This window comes from Epinephelus lanceolatus, chromosome 7, assembly GCF_041903045.1.
Source record: "Epinephelus lanceolatus isolate andai-2023 chromosome 7, ASM4190304v1, whole genome shotgun sequence".
Taxonomy (NCBI): domain Eukaryota; kingdom Metazoa; phylum Chordata; class Actinopteri; order Perciformes; family Serranidae; genus Epinephelus; species Epinephelus lanceolatus.
Genome location: NC_135740.1, coordinates 19148247 through 19166361, shown reverse-complemented (window position 1 = coordinate 19166361; position 18115 = coordinate 19148247).

The window sequence follows — 18115 nt, the reverse complement described above, 5'->3', positions numbered from 1 at the left end:
GCACTTCTACTGTTATACATTTCAGAGGAAAGAACATTTATCTTTTACTCCACTACATGTATACCTATAGCTTGAAGACTTTACATACAAAACGTATGATCTGCTTATAAAACATGATGCACTGATAGGCTATAAATGAAACTACTGTACATGTGAAGTAGTTAAAATGACTTCCACCTCCATCAACTGCAACATTGAAATGCTGCTTACGTGATAATGCATCAAGGATAATGATTATTTTGTTAAAGATCAGTGGCGTGTCCTTACTTCTGTTACCGTGCTGGCCTAAGTGGTGCACTGACTTATGCAGGAGTGGCATGAAGTGTGAGAGACACCACACAAATGTAAAATAAAGCTCTTTCGCTTAGCCCAGAATCCCCAGAGACTTCTTGTCGAGCTGACCCCTCACCACTCCTTTGGTAAGCTTTGCTCCATGGCGCCGCTCCAAATCAAAACAGATCTTCCTCTTCTTCGGCTTTTGGCAGGCTAGACACAACTCTGGCACATTACTGCCAGAATTGTTTAAGACTGAATTGCACCTGTAAACAAAGATTTAGTTTCCTCGTCAAACAGTTCAGTCTGACTGGGCAGATAGCCAGTCATAATGGGGTGGCACCTGGGGTGGCCAATCAGATTTCAGGGGTGGCCTGTGCCACCCCAGGCCACTCCTTAGACACACTCCTGTCATAGATTAACCTACCCTTTATTATTATCAGCTGTGACAGTGTTGAGTCAGGTGGTATTGTTTTAACCTTGAGTTTATGTGAGTATATATGTGTCACCATGGCAATATGTCCTGGCAACACCAATTGCAGCAGGAACAACCACTAAAACGATTTTGGGTGTTTTTCCAGGTGTTTATATGTCTGCCTCTGGACTGATTTTGTTGATATGATAGCATCACAACCATGCAAGATGCAGTCAGGAAACTTTACAGGTGTGTAGTTAAGATCAGAGTGAATGCAGAGTTCAAAGATGGATGTGGTCTGAGCAAGGGAGCTGGAAGTAGGGGGTAGGAGGTAGGAAACAGCCATTGAAAATGACATGTTGATCATTAAAATGTCTTTTAATTAATTTGAACAAAACAAATATAATGGAAAATAATTTAAAAAAAACAACAACAATAAAACAAACCGAAAACAACTAAATAATTTGTTATTATCATCCTTTATCTAAACTTGGCCTTAATCTATTCCATCTTTTGTTATAGTCATTTAGTTTCCCCTGCCTCCTTGTAGCAGTAATGCCTTCTAACATCAAAAAATGTTTTAAAAAGGAAAGAAAACAGGGAAATGGGAAGAAAACTGTGTTACTAAAATGTTGATGGACTCATTGATTAACCAACTAATAACTGCAGCTTTAAAACTGTTCATTGCATAGTATCCACCTTCAGAATAACAGCAAGGTTGTATTGTAAGCGTTAGTGTGTCTCAGTCAGAAGACCAAACCATCAAACTGAGCAAGGAAAAACTGACATGGGTTATTATTAATACAAAAGCATGACCATACTGTGGACCTTTGTGCCTTTCAGACTTGCCGTTGCCAAATTTCATATATTTTCATACAGTAAATACTATATACCCACTGTGATCCATGTCTGAGAATTCTTTAGAAAGTCTGTCACTGAGAGGCAGTGCAGTATATTCTGCTCTACCTGTTTCAGATTTCATCTAGATAGACAGATTTTCCGTGGCAAGCTGTGTATTTATAGCAAAGAGAAAAAAAGGAGCTTAGTCAGGACTCACAAGCAAAAGCCTAGACGAAAAATATCCACATATTTAACAGTCCTTTCCCACAAAGCTAGATCACAGACTTTATACAAAGTATGCGGCCTAGGTTGACATCAGTGCCAGTGATTCATTTCGGCCCAGACAGGTAAGAAAACCCAGAGATTCAGAGATCCCCAAAGGATGTCTGTGAATCTGTGAAATGAAAGCAGAGGATTCACGTATCACTTTGCTTACAGGCTCATACTTTTTTCTTCCCTGATATATTCATGAATGAGAGATTGCACAGAGCAGTCAACATGAATTCTTGTAAAATGCTGTGATCCAGCTACCTTTATAATTTGCAAATAGGTGTATTATTATTATCAATGCTGTGCCATTTTCTTTGCCAACATAGTGGCACCTGTGTGTTGTTTCATCTTCATTTATCAAAGTTGTACTGATGCAGAATTGACCCCCCATAGCACTTTGACTGGTCATAGCAGGAAAATCACAGGCGTTACTAATAACATTTCTGATGGCTCTGTTCTGTTCATGGGTCCCAGTGAGTCATGGCAGTGAGTCAGCATGCGTGATACCAAGAGCCTGAAACCGGGACAGCTAAATGAAATGTAGCCATTGTTAATTTTAGTATTTACACTTGTGCTTTTCCTCCCATGGCATGTCAAAATATCTCATAAAAGACCTAGAGTTGGCAGTGGCACCCCCAAGGGGGAGCCAAGGGGGTCATGGCCCCCTCGATACAGTTACTGGCCCCACCAGGCAAAAAAAAATTGGATGCTGACATTACTGTCTTTAGTAGCCACTTATATTTAGTCTATTGATACCACATTAGGAAAGCTTGTTTCGGATTGGGTAAATAATGCTTCACAGTAAGGCTAAATTTTGGCCTGGGAACAACTGGCAAGGCCATTTTCAAAGTGTTCCCATGAACTCTTACCTCAAGATACCTTAATGAAAATGGGTTCTATGGGTACCCACGAGTCTCCCAGTAAATGTTTGTTCCATACAAACAATGTACTCCTCCAAATTAAAGCTGTATTATAACAGGATTGCTGTGGAACTGTTAACTGTACTGGTATTAGTCTATCTACAACAGGTAAGTAATAATACTAGCTGTACAATAAGAAACCAAAGTGTATCAGTACATGATTTTAAAGGATAACTTCGGTATTTTTCAACATGGGCCCTATTTCCCCATGTGTATGTGTGCGTATGATTCATAGGTACAACTCGTTTTAAAATTGGTTCAGTATTGAGGGAGGTGGATGCAACCAGCAGCCGCAAGGTAGATATGGGGGCAAATGCGTCCCGTATAAGTTTGTGCATTAAAAGTGCTTTTTTTCGCCACTGACAGAGGAGCCATGCTGAGCGCCGCTCAGAGTGGCGCTGGTTGTCCTGGAGTACAGTTTTACTGCATCGATTGAAAACAATGGTTCGCGTTTGTGCTTATCCGAATTGCAAGAACAGGATGTCGCGCAACACCCCGTACAGCTTTCATAGGCTGCCTTTGTCAGACAGCGAGATGCTGAAGTTGTGGCTAGTTGTGCTACAAATGGACGCTAACACTCCTGTCCAGACACTGCACCTTGCAGACCATCGGGTCTGCAGTGCTCACTTCTCCCAAGATGACTACTGCCAGCCGAAGAAGAGAAGACATCCAATCCCGAAACACCTCTCCCTCAAGAAAATGGCTGTCCCACGAGTAGAGAGAGCTACAGACACAGTGGAGGTAATGTTATATAAACAATGGTCGAAATGCTTAGTATGCTATTTACAGAGATAGCACTGGCGATCTGAACCGGTCAGTGGTGAAAAAAAGCATTTTTAATGCGCAAACTTATACGGGACGCATTTGCCCCCATATCTACCTCGCGGCTGCCGGCTGCATCCGCCTCCCTCAATACTGAACCAATTTTAAAACAAGTTGTACCTATGAATCATACGCACACATACACATGGGGAAATAGGGCCCAGGTTGAAAAATACCAAAGTTATCCTTTAACTCTAATATTGACATAGTTTCAACAAGCCTATATACTTCAACAGCATATTAGAATTCCTTAAATGTAGTTATAGCTTCTGATTTTGGTGTGTCATCCCAAGATTTTCAGTGCCCCATCTGGCCGCCCCTATGAAAAATTTCTAGGGGCATCACTGAGGGTAGGGAAGGCAAGGGGTTATCTTTGGATCTGGGAAGTGAAACCAATGCAGAAATGCTTTCAATCTGCATTCTTTATAATGACCTGCAGGAGACGACTCCCTCGAGGTATCGAAAATGGTACTGAATTTTGATTTTTTCAAGATATTGTATCGAAGTTAGTAATTCCAGTATCATGACAACACTAGTCTAAAGACCAAGACATACAGGTGGCAAACACCACACATCATAAAATATGCCCTTATCATTTGTACATACTAGCTCCTGTAGCAGCTCTTCTTCTCTGCTCCTGTGGCAGCTCAACTCCCATCTCCTCACCATGGACGCATAAAGTGAACTCTGTAGCTGGTGCTGTCTCATGTGTGACAAAGAATGGATGAGGGGAGACTCATTGTTGAGGTCAAGAAATATCCCGAGCTAAATGACTCACAATCCCGTCATTATAAAGACAGTTGCCAAAAAGATGTTGCCTGGCGAGTCATAGCTCTGGTGATCGGCTCTATAGGTAGAAATCAAGTTTAATTAGGGGTTCTCTACACATGATTTTAAGGTAATGCAAAGATGGAGAAAGTGCAGATCTTTCAGTAAAAGTAGTAATAACTACTTAATTACCACTACTTTGTTATTACCGCCGCCACACTGCCGCTGCTGCCACCGCAATGTGTTTTTAGCTTAAATTGCTAGTTTCAAGTGTTCGTCAATACAGCAAGATGTTCATTTAGCAAATTATGGTCCAATTTAGAGTAAAATTGATAATATAGCAGGGTATGCTTCAGGGCATGGCTACCTTGTGAAGGAGAAGTTGCTACCATGGCGGTGTCCCTAGGTTCTCACTCAGATCCACCCCTTACCCCTCCACACCTCCACTTTCTTGTCCAAATATGGTCACGTCTGGCTTTGAAAACCAAGATGGTGATGGGCAAAATGCCAAACTCAAGGTTTCAAAATGGTGGTCAACAAACCAGTAGCTGATGTCACAATGGCTACGTCCACTTCTTTTATACAGTCTGTGATGAAAGGCAGTCATCAGTGTTGTATTGGGATTACCCCCTAAAGATATTTGCATCATTACTTCCAGGAAATCTAGGTTAAATGTACTAATCAAGTGTAGATTTACTTTGAACTTGTTTGTAATCTCGTAGCATGTTAGGTATGACTGTCTGAAAGAGACCTTTTTGAAAGAGATGTGCTGTGATACCTGTATTCTTTGTAGCAACATGGATCTGCTGGAGTGTTTCTCTGCAGAGTGGGAATACACAGAAAACCCATCTCCTGATGAAGTGGAAAACTTATTGTGTAAAGTAAGATAAATATTGAAACGCTGAGGAGGAGGGAGTACACACTTTGGAGAAAACCCTTGTTTATTTCTCCGGAAAAGTTACCGAAACACGTAAACATGAATGTCTTCACCGAGCACAGCTACCATTCACTCAGCCCGCAGCCTTCCCAGTGTCTCTCGACAACATCAGAAGGCTAAGCTGAGCAAAAACTGTCTGCTTTCAGTTTCAGGACATTTTCTGCAGGCAGGAGCCCACTCTGAAGTTGCAACAGCAGCCTGGATGGTGCTCAGGGCCACTGCATGGGCAGATTATATAATGTCTTAATACTGTACAGCCAGGCAGATGAAGTCTCAGTGATGGTGTCTGTTTACCCCTTGATGTAGATACAGCATGATAACTAATAAAGCCAGACAAACACAAACACGTGTGGCAAGAAAATGCCTACAGTGCTGGCAGTAATATTATGTTAAACATATGTGACTCTTATCATTCAGTGGCAGAATTCTAATGAAGTGTAAAGTGACAGACTGATCTCACATTTACTATAGATGACTGCAGGTCAGGGCCGCCGCTAAAAGCATCCAATTCTTTATTTCCAATCACTGAGTGCTCCTGCAGAGTAGTTTTTATTCGTAGCATCCCTGCCACAAGCACTTTTTCCCTGGAAACGTTCACAAAACACACACAAGCAACCACACATAACCTCCTGTTCTCCACATAGTCAACCACCAGCAGTCTGCAAGGAGACAAATGAGTACTGTCACTTGGCTAAACACCTACTTGCACTTTTATTACAGTTATGTACTGTTGTTCAGTATTTTGCTTTGTTTCCTTTTTTGTTGTGTGAAATGCTCAAAATATCAGACAGGAATTTTTCTTTCTAATATAAACCCTAACCTTCTATCAAATTCTCACACACCAAACAAGAAAGATAAAAATACAAATTTCGCCCACAGCTATATGAAGAATGGTCTTATTTTAAATTATAGTAGTAGATCTTGATCACTGCTATCTAAATGCGAGCGCTGCAATAATAGAATACATCTGACTAGATAGAGAAGTGGTTGAATAAACCTGTAACCCTGTGTCCTTCATGCCACCCAGTCTATCTGAGGGCCATTAGGGGAGTCGCTGAGAGAGCGAGTGTCACTCTGCATTAATCCACCGGTCTCATCCGTCTATTCCACCCTGTCTGTTAGGATACAGTCTTATATCATAACCCGCTGTGTCAAATCTGAAATCACATAGGCTGCACTGAGCATTATCGCCCCTGCACTGATCCTAATCACGCTAATGCATTCTTTTATGCAAAGGCTAGGACATAATGTCTCGGTGAAAATATCAAGATGATGTTCGTACATGAGGATCCTGGTAAATCACTGTATCTGCAGCTGGTCAGTGTTGCTCATGTCCAGACAGGAACATGAGCCCTTGTTCTGGAAATCACAATTTATCTTTAAAAAGCAGCACAGTAGCAAGGGGTCTGGCTCTCCTGCTGATTGACCGAGAAAGAAGCAACTTGAAAATACACCAATTTGCTGTAATAATTCTGCATCTGTGGCAGGTGGAGGGGAAGTTCCAGTGTGGCCCGGGGCTTGGAGGCTGTGATTAGTGGGGTTTGTTTGTGTCTGTGTAGAGGACACGAGGGCACGCTGTTACATGTGATGAGATTTTTTCATTTTGTCCAGAATGAATGTCTAATATCTGAGCAATCAGCTGAACACACCTCTTGAACCTGCCACTTCACTGCATTGTGGGGGCGTTTTATCAGTAATGTGATTATTATGTAAGATTCACTCCATTTAGATCCTCTGGAGCTGTAGAATGATACGCAGTATCTTGATGCTGCAGGGACTTACTGCTACTGGTGTTCAAAAACACCATCCTGGGTGAATCAAGGTTGAATTGTTGTTGCACACAGTTTACAATGATAACAGTGGCTGACTCTAAATTCTGTATAATTTTCAAAATAGTGGTGTCGTGATTTCACCCAAAGGTAGACAAAAGCAGGTTGGTCAGTGGTCGTTGATTTTGTCAACTGATATAACTATCAGCTGTAGCTAGCTGGCTAATTAAGCTAATCTTAGCTATAAAAGCTGGTTGACGATGCCGTCTTTAGCTGACTTTTTAATGTGTCCACTGGACTTGTTTTGAAAAGAAAACGCTGCTCCTAACCTTGCAGGAGAAAAGGCTTTTACGTATTTGATTATCTTGGGTAATGACTTTTGTTGTACAGTAACAGAGCAGAGATAGAGATAGCAGTGCTAACATTAGCCTATTCTCTGAGGTATCAGCATCCAGAACCTACTCCCACACAGCTGCACATGCACAGTATGAACAAGTGTGTTTTTTGTAACTAGGATATTGGCGAGAATTTGGTGATAGGATTCATGCCACGATACATTGGTAATGATTCAATTTATTTATTTATTCTTTTTTAAAGATATTTTTTGGGGCATTTTTGCCTTTAATTGATAGGAAAGTGAAACGGGGAGAGAGAGAGTGAATGAATGAATGAATGGCAACAGCCTTGTACATGGGGCGCCTGCTCTATCCACTAAGCCACCAAAGCCCCATGATTCATTTTATTGCGATACAGTAAGCAAGGCAATATATTGTAGCTTTTTGAAATTTAAACACCACCATCTGCATAAAAAATGAGTAAAAACATTTACTTTCTAATGCAATCCGAACAGTGGCGTCTTATCTGAGTCCCAGTAACATGCTACCGATACATTGTTATGTTGGACTGGAAGAGTTAAATGGCTGCAGATACATTCTAGCACTGCTGTTACCGCAATTTGGGTTGAAACACAATATTAACCTCTCCCACAGGTCTTTGTATGTAAACTATTAATTCAAAATCAACACAGAGTAAAAGTATCATATAGTAACACAAAGCATAATATCGGAATACTCAAGTGCATCGATATTTTCTCATAGCCCTACTTCTAACCCCACAACACAACTATAACATAAGATAAACTTTATTGTTCACGCAGGGAAATCTGTCTCGGGCACTTGTGCATATAGCTGCTTCGCGAATGTGGACATATGATACAACCGACAACAATAGACAACACATTAGTTGGCAACATACTAACATACTAAGGCAAAGTGAAAAGCAGCAGTGTAGTGAAAAAGTTGAAATGACCTTGGCCTTGGAACTAGCACTATTACCTCTGAAGTTAGTAAGCTAATTAAGTGGACATGCTAATGTTTGCAGCTTGTTTAAGAGCAGAAGAACACATGCCTTACAGTACACTTGTGCTCTTGCACTTTTGGTTTTGGAGAGGGGAAATAGAAAGGAAATCATCAAACAAACCACCACACTTAAGGGCTGACAAAACGCTAATTATAGTTATCTTGATATAGATGTTGGTGAAGATTTTCAGTCATCCATGTACTGATAATTGTAAGTGCTATATTGTAGGCAACTGGACTTGCTTGAGTTTCTTGAAGACGTCCAAGAGCCTTCTTCAGTTCAAAAGGACTGTAGTCGCAGACTTTGAACTCAGTGTGATGTGGACAGTTACAGTCATTGAGGTCACACATTAGTAATTGACCCAACCAGCCGTCTTATGTGTCATTAGGGTTAGACGGGTCCAGGTGTGAATGGGTGTTAAGTCGTCTGGGAAGGGATCCCAAGACTGCATTGTAAGTGGGTGATAAGTGGTGTCATAGACCATTATATCTCAATATAATTTTCCTTAAAAGAGATATAATAAGTGCTGAATAAAACCTTGATATAATTAAACAACCCATATGCCTGTGGAGTGGGCAGTAATGTACTTTAAATGCCAGTTGCCACCTGCAAGAAGAAGGAGAAGTCATGAATGCACACAGTAATGCGCTCATTAAGTTATTTTGAGTTTTATTGTTTTGACCAGGGATAACAGTGCAGCACAGCGCCACACCACAACAGTAGCTGTGTGTGTAGTTGACCCGTCTAATGTTAATGGTATAGCAAGTTAGCATGACTGACATACCGGCTAGTTCATTAGAATTATATAACGTGACTAAAGGTAACATGAATCAAACTGTCATACAGATCCTCGTCTGTAAACACAATTTCTGATTTTCATCTGCATATGATCCCACGTTACTTTACAACATCATCATCAACATGATCAATTTTCGACTTACATACAATTGGTTTGATCGAATTAGATTTCTAATAAAGATAGCTAAACTGTTAAAATGTGGCTTATACGTCCTCCTTCTCGTAGTTTTAATCTGACATGCTGCCTCTGCCTCCTCAAAAGTGCTTCAAACTGATGATCTAATATTTGTGAGACATGTCTCCTCAGTAATTAGCTGATATTTTTTCTCTTTGAGAAGAAATTATTTAATTAGCTTGACCTTTTCAGGGAGCTTAACCTTTTAAAATGTCAGGTGAAAAGGTTTTAAAGTAAGTGTGCCATACTCTGAGAAAATTCCTGTTTTAGGGGGCTCATCATGACCTATAGAAGTGTGGCAAAAAGAGGGTCTGACAGTGATGAATCTTACAGCTCAGAGCAATTTGTTATAGTTCAGATATGTTCTTGGAAACCCCTTTTAAAGGGGAGCTCCCACTGCGCTGGACTGACCTGTCTGTTGGCTTGCATAGCACCTACCTGTCCAGACTTCTTTAACACTTAGGGAGATTTTTATATTAGATTTATGGTCAATGTGGTGTTTTATTTCTACACAGCATTTTTTAAAAACCTGGGTTTACTAGATGGGCAATAGAGGATAAAGTCTAACTATTCCTCTCTGTGACAGGGCCATTTGTTTGCTCTAAGGCAGATCAATCCAACTCTATCTTCTCTGGATTTCCTCCACCTTTGTTGTCACCACTCTGGTTGTCTTTAGTAATCATCAGCTTTCATGTCAAATAAATGAGCTGTTTTATTGCCAGTGTTGCCGCAGCTCCACCACTGGTTGAAATAAATGGAAATGAATAAGGGTTATTTTGCAAGGACATGCGTATACATGTGGAGCAAACGTGGCCGAGCAATAAAGGCTTTCTGTCAGGGTGAATTGGATCACGCGGGTGACACATCGAGTGCACTTTACCTCAAGAAGAAAAAGAGAAAATATGTGAAAATTTAATGACTCTAAGAGGAATATGGTGTTCAGGAAAAAGAATGCGATAAACGACAGGATGTCACAGAAATGTCCCGGACACAGGGTGTTAAAAATAAAACAGGAAAAAATCTTGCTTTAGCACAGTCGGTGTTGAGTTTATGATTCTAGTTTTATTTTAGTTATTTTTTAATTGCAGCTCAATATTGCAAGAGGATCAGTTTTACAAAAACCGCCAACCACAGCGTGCATCGTAGTCTGCCATGACAGCTCTGTGGTTATCAGTTAAACTGCAAGCAGTACCTTAAATCTTTATGAACACTTGAAGTGATTAAAGTGCTTATAGAATAACCCCTCAGCTGTCAGGTGCGTACTGTATGCTTAAGACATATAGTGGAGCATCTGAGTCTTCTCCTCTGCTGGCATCGGTAAATAATGCACTGCTGTGCATCTGCAGCACGCCTTAATATATTATTCACACAACGTATGTAGTGAGGCAACCCTCATGCCATTCACACTAGAGATGGGAACACTGCTTAAATCTACTGCACTATGTTGCTGCTGACTTTTATTTGCACTTTAAAAAGCTTGTTTCATATTTTGTCAATTGCACCATTATCACCAGCTGTACTGCTCACCTATATTCCCCATAGCTGATCTATCTTTACATAGAATCTTAATACAAAGAATAAGTGACTTGTGCTGTAACACACTGATAAAGAAAAATGGACAATGTGGGTGTTTTATGGCTTTGTTTGCTGTTTCTTTTTTCTTTCACACTCTCTCCTGTGAGTCACCGCTGATGGAAACCTCTCTGAGATGGCTCCAGCGTTGACACAGTGTTTTACAGAGTCACACAAGCGTGCAGAGATGGTTTCGAAGGTCTGCAGGTGATGTTTATAGGCCCGGCAGTGGCCTTGCAGATGTCCTGATATAATTATGGCAATAGTTGTCGGCAGAGCTCAACAAACACTGGAGCGTCTCTGCACTCCACCGCCACCCGCTGCTGCCACTGACAGCACGCTACATGAGAATATGCAAATATGCGTCAAAAGGGAGAAAATTTCCATTAAACTTCATATTCCAAGGTGATGTTTCCAGGGTGATTTGTATTTGAAAAATGCTCCATTCTTATTCATGTGCAGACAAGCCGCCTGGTCTTGGCCTTGTCAAGCTCTCGTCACTATCATACATGAGAAATGTTGCAGTTGAGACTTGTTGGGTGCTGTTCAGTCGGGCAAAAAGGGAAAAGTGGCTTCATTTCAACTTGCACTGCTAAACTATTCTGTTGAGAGCATTGCATTAGCTAGATTACAGTTTTATCTGTCAAATGAATGCGCAGAAATAGCTGACATAACATTATGTTGCAAATCCAATTTCGTATTGATTGACAGTGCAAGATTCACCAAGCCCATGTTATGGCTTCCTGCACTATTAGAGCGTATTGCGGTGTTATTTGCATTGGAAAGAAGGGGCATTTGCTGGGAGTAATTAGTTAAGCTCCTCTGACTTTGGAAATTTAATTGCAGGTACAGTAGAAGCGGCTAACAATGGGATAACTGAAGCATTACAGTCTGTGAGGGACTAACAAACAGCAGGAGCCTCCCTCATGACAAACAGCACTGGAACACACATTCAGACAGACACACAAACACAGCAGCGCGGACATACACCGCCACACGCATACACTTAAACTAAAAAGCATACATGGCATCCTGACCTCTTGATTCTTTGATCCATAAATGACATACAATATTCATACTCCCAGCTACTGAATGTTTCATTATAACTGCAGAGATGAGGAGTGCATTATTAAGAAGAATGGCACAGACTATCTACTGAATGTTTATCGTTTATCATGTGCTTTTGGCTTAGTGTGTTGTTCAAATGCCTGACCTTGAATGCTGCGTTCATGCCTCCTGTATGTTAGAAATCAAAGCACAAGGGGTCTAACATTAGCTTAATATCATGCTCTAAATGTGCCTGAAAACATGTATGTCTGTTACATAAAGATAAATATTTTCCTTGCCGTGCTAATACGCCTGTAGTTATGGTTATTTGCCGCAAATTATGAACATGCACATTTACTGCTGCTCATCATGTTCGCTCTTCAGCCTACACAAAACCTTATGTAACGGTGCTGTTAAATCACCTTAAACTGTAGTATTTACTCACAGAGAATATCTATCATACATTATAATATGTAAGATTGATTTCTCTACATTAGCAGGTTTATCTTAACACCCCATAATAGCTGGAACATCAATCACAGGAACAGTGCTGCTAACGTGACACAGTGGACACTGTTAATTATTTAAAAGGATCGCTGACTATTAATGGTATTTTGCTTCACCTTTCCCATTATCTGTAGCAACCAGTTTGTTTTCCTCTCGATTAGGCACGCAGGCAGTGAGCAACACCCATCTCCTATTACTGGGATATGGCAACAGAGGCCATGGGGGAAGGGAAAATAGCAGGCTGTTGTTGTTATCACTGCTGCTACTGCTGCTGAGGGATTGTTTTTAGCATTTTCTTGGCTGCATTTAATTTCTTTATTCTTTCCACCGTAACTTGCCTCCACTGTTCAACCTTTGGCACTCCCTTTTGGAGGTCTAAAATGACTGGGTCACTGAAACCTAACCTAAGTCAGAGCTGTGATGTGGCTGGTGTTTTTTTCTTATTTGTCTGTGCTGTGCAGAAGATGTTAGGCAGGGGGAAAAAAAGCCTGGGGTAATGAAGGCATCTGAAATTCAGCCAGTGGTACCCAAGTGGGATTTGACATGAAGCCTTTGCTATGGCTTTTATGGATAGCTGTCTTCCTACTGTGGAATATGGTGGGATGTTTTCATTATCAGGCAGGTCTTTAATCACCACACAAGGGATATGAGACTCAGATTTTGTATTAGCTGTCGGCCTAATATGTTTTCCACTACAGTGAACATATATATTGTATGTATGTACACATATGTGTACATTTTTATCTATTAATCAAATTGTTATTTTATAGTTAATCAATAATAAGTAACTGTATAAAATGTAATTTTGTCAATAGTCAAAAAAGTCCAAGTTCTTGTATTAATTTTTTCCAAACTAATACTGTATTTATTTATACTGATATAGCCTAGAGCAGAGAAAGAGGCGTAAACTAGCATTTTTAGAAGCATTTTTTAAGCTAAAACTTAAGAGTTGGGTCAATTTCTGTTTTTGCTGGTCTGGTGTACGAGCTTAAACTGATATGATTTTAGGCAAACTGGCATTTTAAAAAAGTGCATTCTAAAAAACAGGCAAATTAAAAAGCAGCCTACATTAGCAACCTGTGCCGACAGCATCACAGTGCTAAATCCAACTTGTATTGTGTTAGTAATAAGCAATATGGCAATGGGATTAACATTATATGTTTGTGTGACAAATGGAGTCATTGGTGTTTGACAGACCCTTGGCTGAGCAACGCAACATGAAGGAGATTACATATCAGTAGAGGCGGGAGGGGGGATGAGCGGTGCACACTGTGTTTGTTTGCTAGAAAGTGTATGTGTTTTTTTGGCTGACGAGACGCAGCAGAGTCAGTCTCCCAAGAAAACTAAAGCTGCGCCAATTTGACAACGTTTTGAATTTGAAGCCAATGAAAGAAATGTCCTAACTGGCTACAAGTGCAATTTTGAGCTGAACTTTCATTGGATGTCTTTTTTCTAGTTATTCCTGTTGCTTGTTTTGAAAGCACCACAATGGACGATGAACAGCTGATTAATGAAGTTGAAATAAGGAGTTTTCTACATGATACCTTCTTATTTCACTACAAAAACCTAAAAAGGCTGGCAGCTGGCTGAAGGGAGCACTCCAGAGATCTGCTTTTGCTAATAACAACCTACTTGCTGTTGCTATATTGTTCATCATTAAAGTAAATATCACAGTATAACAAGTGTGTTTGCTGCTTGAAAATACAAACATAGAAAGATAGCAAGTTCTCACCCATCTTTTAAGTGGTTACGTCTCCAGTCTATTGTCGAGTGCACAGATAATAGTTAGGTCTACATGGTTTGTTGACATGATGTAACAGAAGTGCATATTTAATAGATTTATTGTGGACGGAGAGCTCCTATGTTACAAAATGCAACATGATAGTTGGATGCTTGTTTGCCATTTTCCCACGCATGCATCTATCACCACATTTTGGTTTTCTAATTTTGGAGTTGGTCCATTAATTAGGAGCGCTGTTGGTACCGTTCAGTTCTTCATTCATCTACACTCTTGCAGTGCAGAGCATACTCTGGTCACAGACAGAGCAGCAGAACACCAGGCGCAATGAAAGAGAAACTGGGCCTTTCATTATTCAGGGTCTAAAAGTTTGCTTTGACCCACAAACAACTACTCCTGTCATCCATTGAGCTGATCTGATCAGCCTTGAGTGGATCAACTGACTGATTATCCACCCTATCCTTATCCACATTATCCACTCAAAATTTCACAAACTGCTACTGAGATGAAAATAAAGGACCCATGAAGAGTTTGGCCTGTGCTACGTTCAGGGACCAGCAAAAACCTCTGACATTAGATAGGGAGCGCAGACTGATCCACAAGAAAATCCCCCAAAAAGGCAAGTTAGCAACCCCTGTCACCTGCCGCCACACATAGATTCAAATTTTGTGGGAAACACTGTATTATGTTCCACTCAGGATTGGCTGCGGAGTCAAGTGCGACACCTAGTGGTAAAATTTGGAAGTCCAGTCAGGTCTAGTGTTTGGCTTTATATCAAACCGGTTTGAAAATTGTCCCAACCGTACTGAAACTAGCATTCTCTTTTTTATTTGTGCTTCTTTAATGACTTCAATGTCTAATCAATTATCACATTAGTGTTTCTAATTTTTCTGATTTATTGTGTAATCATCTAATCATTTAAGCACTAGACCATATACAACCCTCCGAACGCCCACAGGACTGCGCTGACAGCATGATTAACCAGAAGCGCCCTGTGATTTGGCTTGTGCACATGGTCTGGAACATGTTTGTCCAGTATCCACTGAATTTGCGTATTAAGTGCGGGGTACCCTTCTGTGTGCAGACGGCCTATTCCGTGTAGCTCAAACCTCATGTGGTGAAGATGTCTTCCTGCCACGCTGTTCTGACTGCTGCGGTCGCATGGTTCTGACTGTGCAAAGCCAGAGGCAAGAGAGTGAAGTGTGTCAGCCTGTGCAGCTGATAACACCGCCTCTGTCACACTCAGGCCAAAGAGTGTTTGCTGGGGAGCCAAAGCGCGTGATGGGTTTGTGACGCAGCACGCAGTGGCATTCAAATAGTGAAACTGGGGTAGACACTTTTTCCTCATCCCTTGAACTATGTCACATCATTTATCTTATGCGACATGATGCGTTTCCATTTTCCTCATGGGGAGTTCATGGCGATTTCATCCTGAACGTCTTTTCCATCAGAATGTTCTGCCCCTTGACATACAGCGAGTTTTACCCCACTGGAGTTGTTTTTTTTTTCTCTCATTTTTTACACTTTGTTAATCAAATGTGTTTTCCACACTGTACAGTGTTTGCACCGAATGTTTTATTCAACTAGGTTTGTTGTTTCTTTACATCTGTGTGACACTTAACCACAATGGCAAGTGCTTCTCTATCTCCTTAGGCCATTGCCTTCCTGGAGTCTCTTTCATGGGAAGAGGCACTGACAGAATAAGGAAGAGCTCCTTGAGTGCAGAGTCTCTTATCAGCCTCCAACATCTGGCCAAGACTGATGGGCTCTTGGAATAGCTCTCCAAATATCATTGAGTTTGAGCTGCATAATGCTTGTTTAACTGCATCCTTCCTACAATACTAATTCACCCCCTCTCATTATGTGTCTTTCACCAGAGGAACCCATTTCTATGATTACTGAATTTAGTTTCTCAGCGGGGTAGGATTGATGTGAGGCAGCGCACTAAATGATAAGAAAAAGACAGATTGAGAGGTGAGTCAAGTCATGTGAGCAAAGCAGCTGAAATATAAATGTGACCAGTGCTGATCATACAGAAAAATATTGAATGTTCAAGCTATTAAGTGTTTAAATCTCTGACATGAAAAGCAATTTTCACACTTTTTTTTCCTCTTTTGCTGGAAAATGAGTCTAGCTAAATTGAAGTCATCATTGTAAATTTAAAACGTATGGCCTTGATGCATTGCAACCCATTAGATTAAAGCTCTGAGGCAATCTGCAGCTGATTTAAGAATTTATCCGAACACCTGCTTCTGTATCTGCAAGTCACTGGATGCCAAGCCTCTGATCACACATGAGAAGGGTTTGAGCAGATGTGTCATACTGAGTCAGTTTTGTTCTTGTCTCACAGCAGTATGACACGGACAGGATGGGCCAATAAATTATATTCATGTTTTCTCTTTATCACAGAAGAATTGTTTTGTTATCGCTACATAACAGGCTTTGTTTTCCTGTGATCTTTAGATAATTGATTCATAACCTAAAATAATCTCGAGATAAAAGGGTGAAAATTCTGATCCGGTTAATAGATGTTTAATCTGGGGTAACTGTGTTGTAGTCCAACTATTAATGATTCCATGTTGTGAATATTTAATGTATGTGACAAGCACTTTTTGGCGTCTGTCAGCTCCAATAGTGTTATGTGCTGATGTTTTTATATATGTTGGTTTTCTTCTGGGCATTTTCCCCCATCTATAAAGGCCAAATCCCCATGTACCGCACAACCTGCTGTGGTAACGCCCACTGCTCTCCTAAGGAGGGTGCAGACGCCGGCAATGTGCTTCCTCCGATACACATGGAGGCACCAGCTGCTTCTTTTCACCTGACAGCGAGGAGCTTCACCAGGAGGGTGCAGCGCATGCAGAGGTTCAAAGAATCTCCTGCAGATCTTGATGCAGCTTCATACAGACGTCCCCACCAACCAGTAGGAGTCACCAGTGTGGCAACAAGGAACGCTGCCAGTTGGGTTTTATGGAGCTGGAAACACTGGAGCCAAGGATTATAGCTGAACGCTGCAGTGGTGGGCGAGTGTTTTCACTCTGCACCCACCCGGGTGCCCACCAATAATACATTAAAGCTATAACATTGGCTTTATGCTTCCCTTGGACTCACAACATTGTATTGTTTGATTGATGCATCCATATGTGTTTTATACTTTAATATTTTGTACAAAAAAGCAGACAAAACCAAGGACAACAGGAGACACCATGGGTGAAGGTGAAATGCTTATCATGTAAAACAGAAAATGAAAAGAAGCAAGGTTACATTGTAGTATCAAAGATAATGGGTCCTCTGTGTCCATGATTGTCCTTTAACATCACGATGAAGAGCCAATTTATGCTCAGAACTGTTTCTTAATGTAACAAGGCAGAGGCAAAGGAAGCATTCTACAGTGCAGTGAGCCCTTTTAAACTAGAAATCACTGTATAGCTTTTGGACTCAGCACCTGGACGAGACAGATGTGTTTTGCACACTGATTGCTTGAAAAGCATGAGCTCCCAAAATAAATCTGGTTGGTCACAGGATAAGGAATAAGAAAAAAAAGTATGTTTGTTAGACAAAATTACGTTTGTGCACCCATTTCAAATGTTATCAGCCCATTAAATGGCTGTTATCAGTGGTTATTACACATATGGGTTAGAAGGGGCCTGCTACACCTACTAGTGGGTTCTAGAATGCCGTTATCAGGTCATTAAATGACCATTAGGTTTCATTTTTAGTTTCTTTAGGTTGGGACATTAAAACTATGGGGTTACATTTAAAAAAAGATTGCTGTTTAGGTTAAAATAAGTACATTTGTTTGGTAACAGGATATTGAATTTTGGTTTTACATGGGCTCCTACAGTAGGTAGGGCTGGGCAATATATCAATATTAGACTATATATATTGATATCCTGATATGCAAC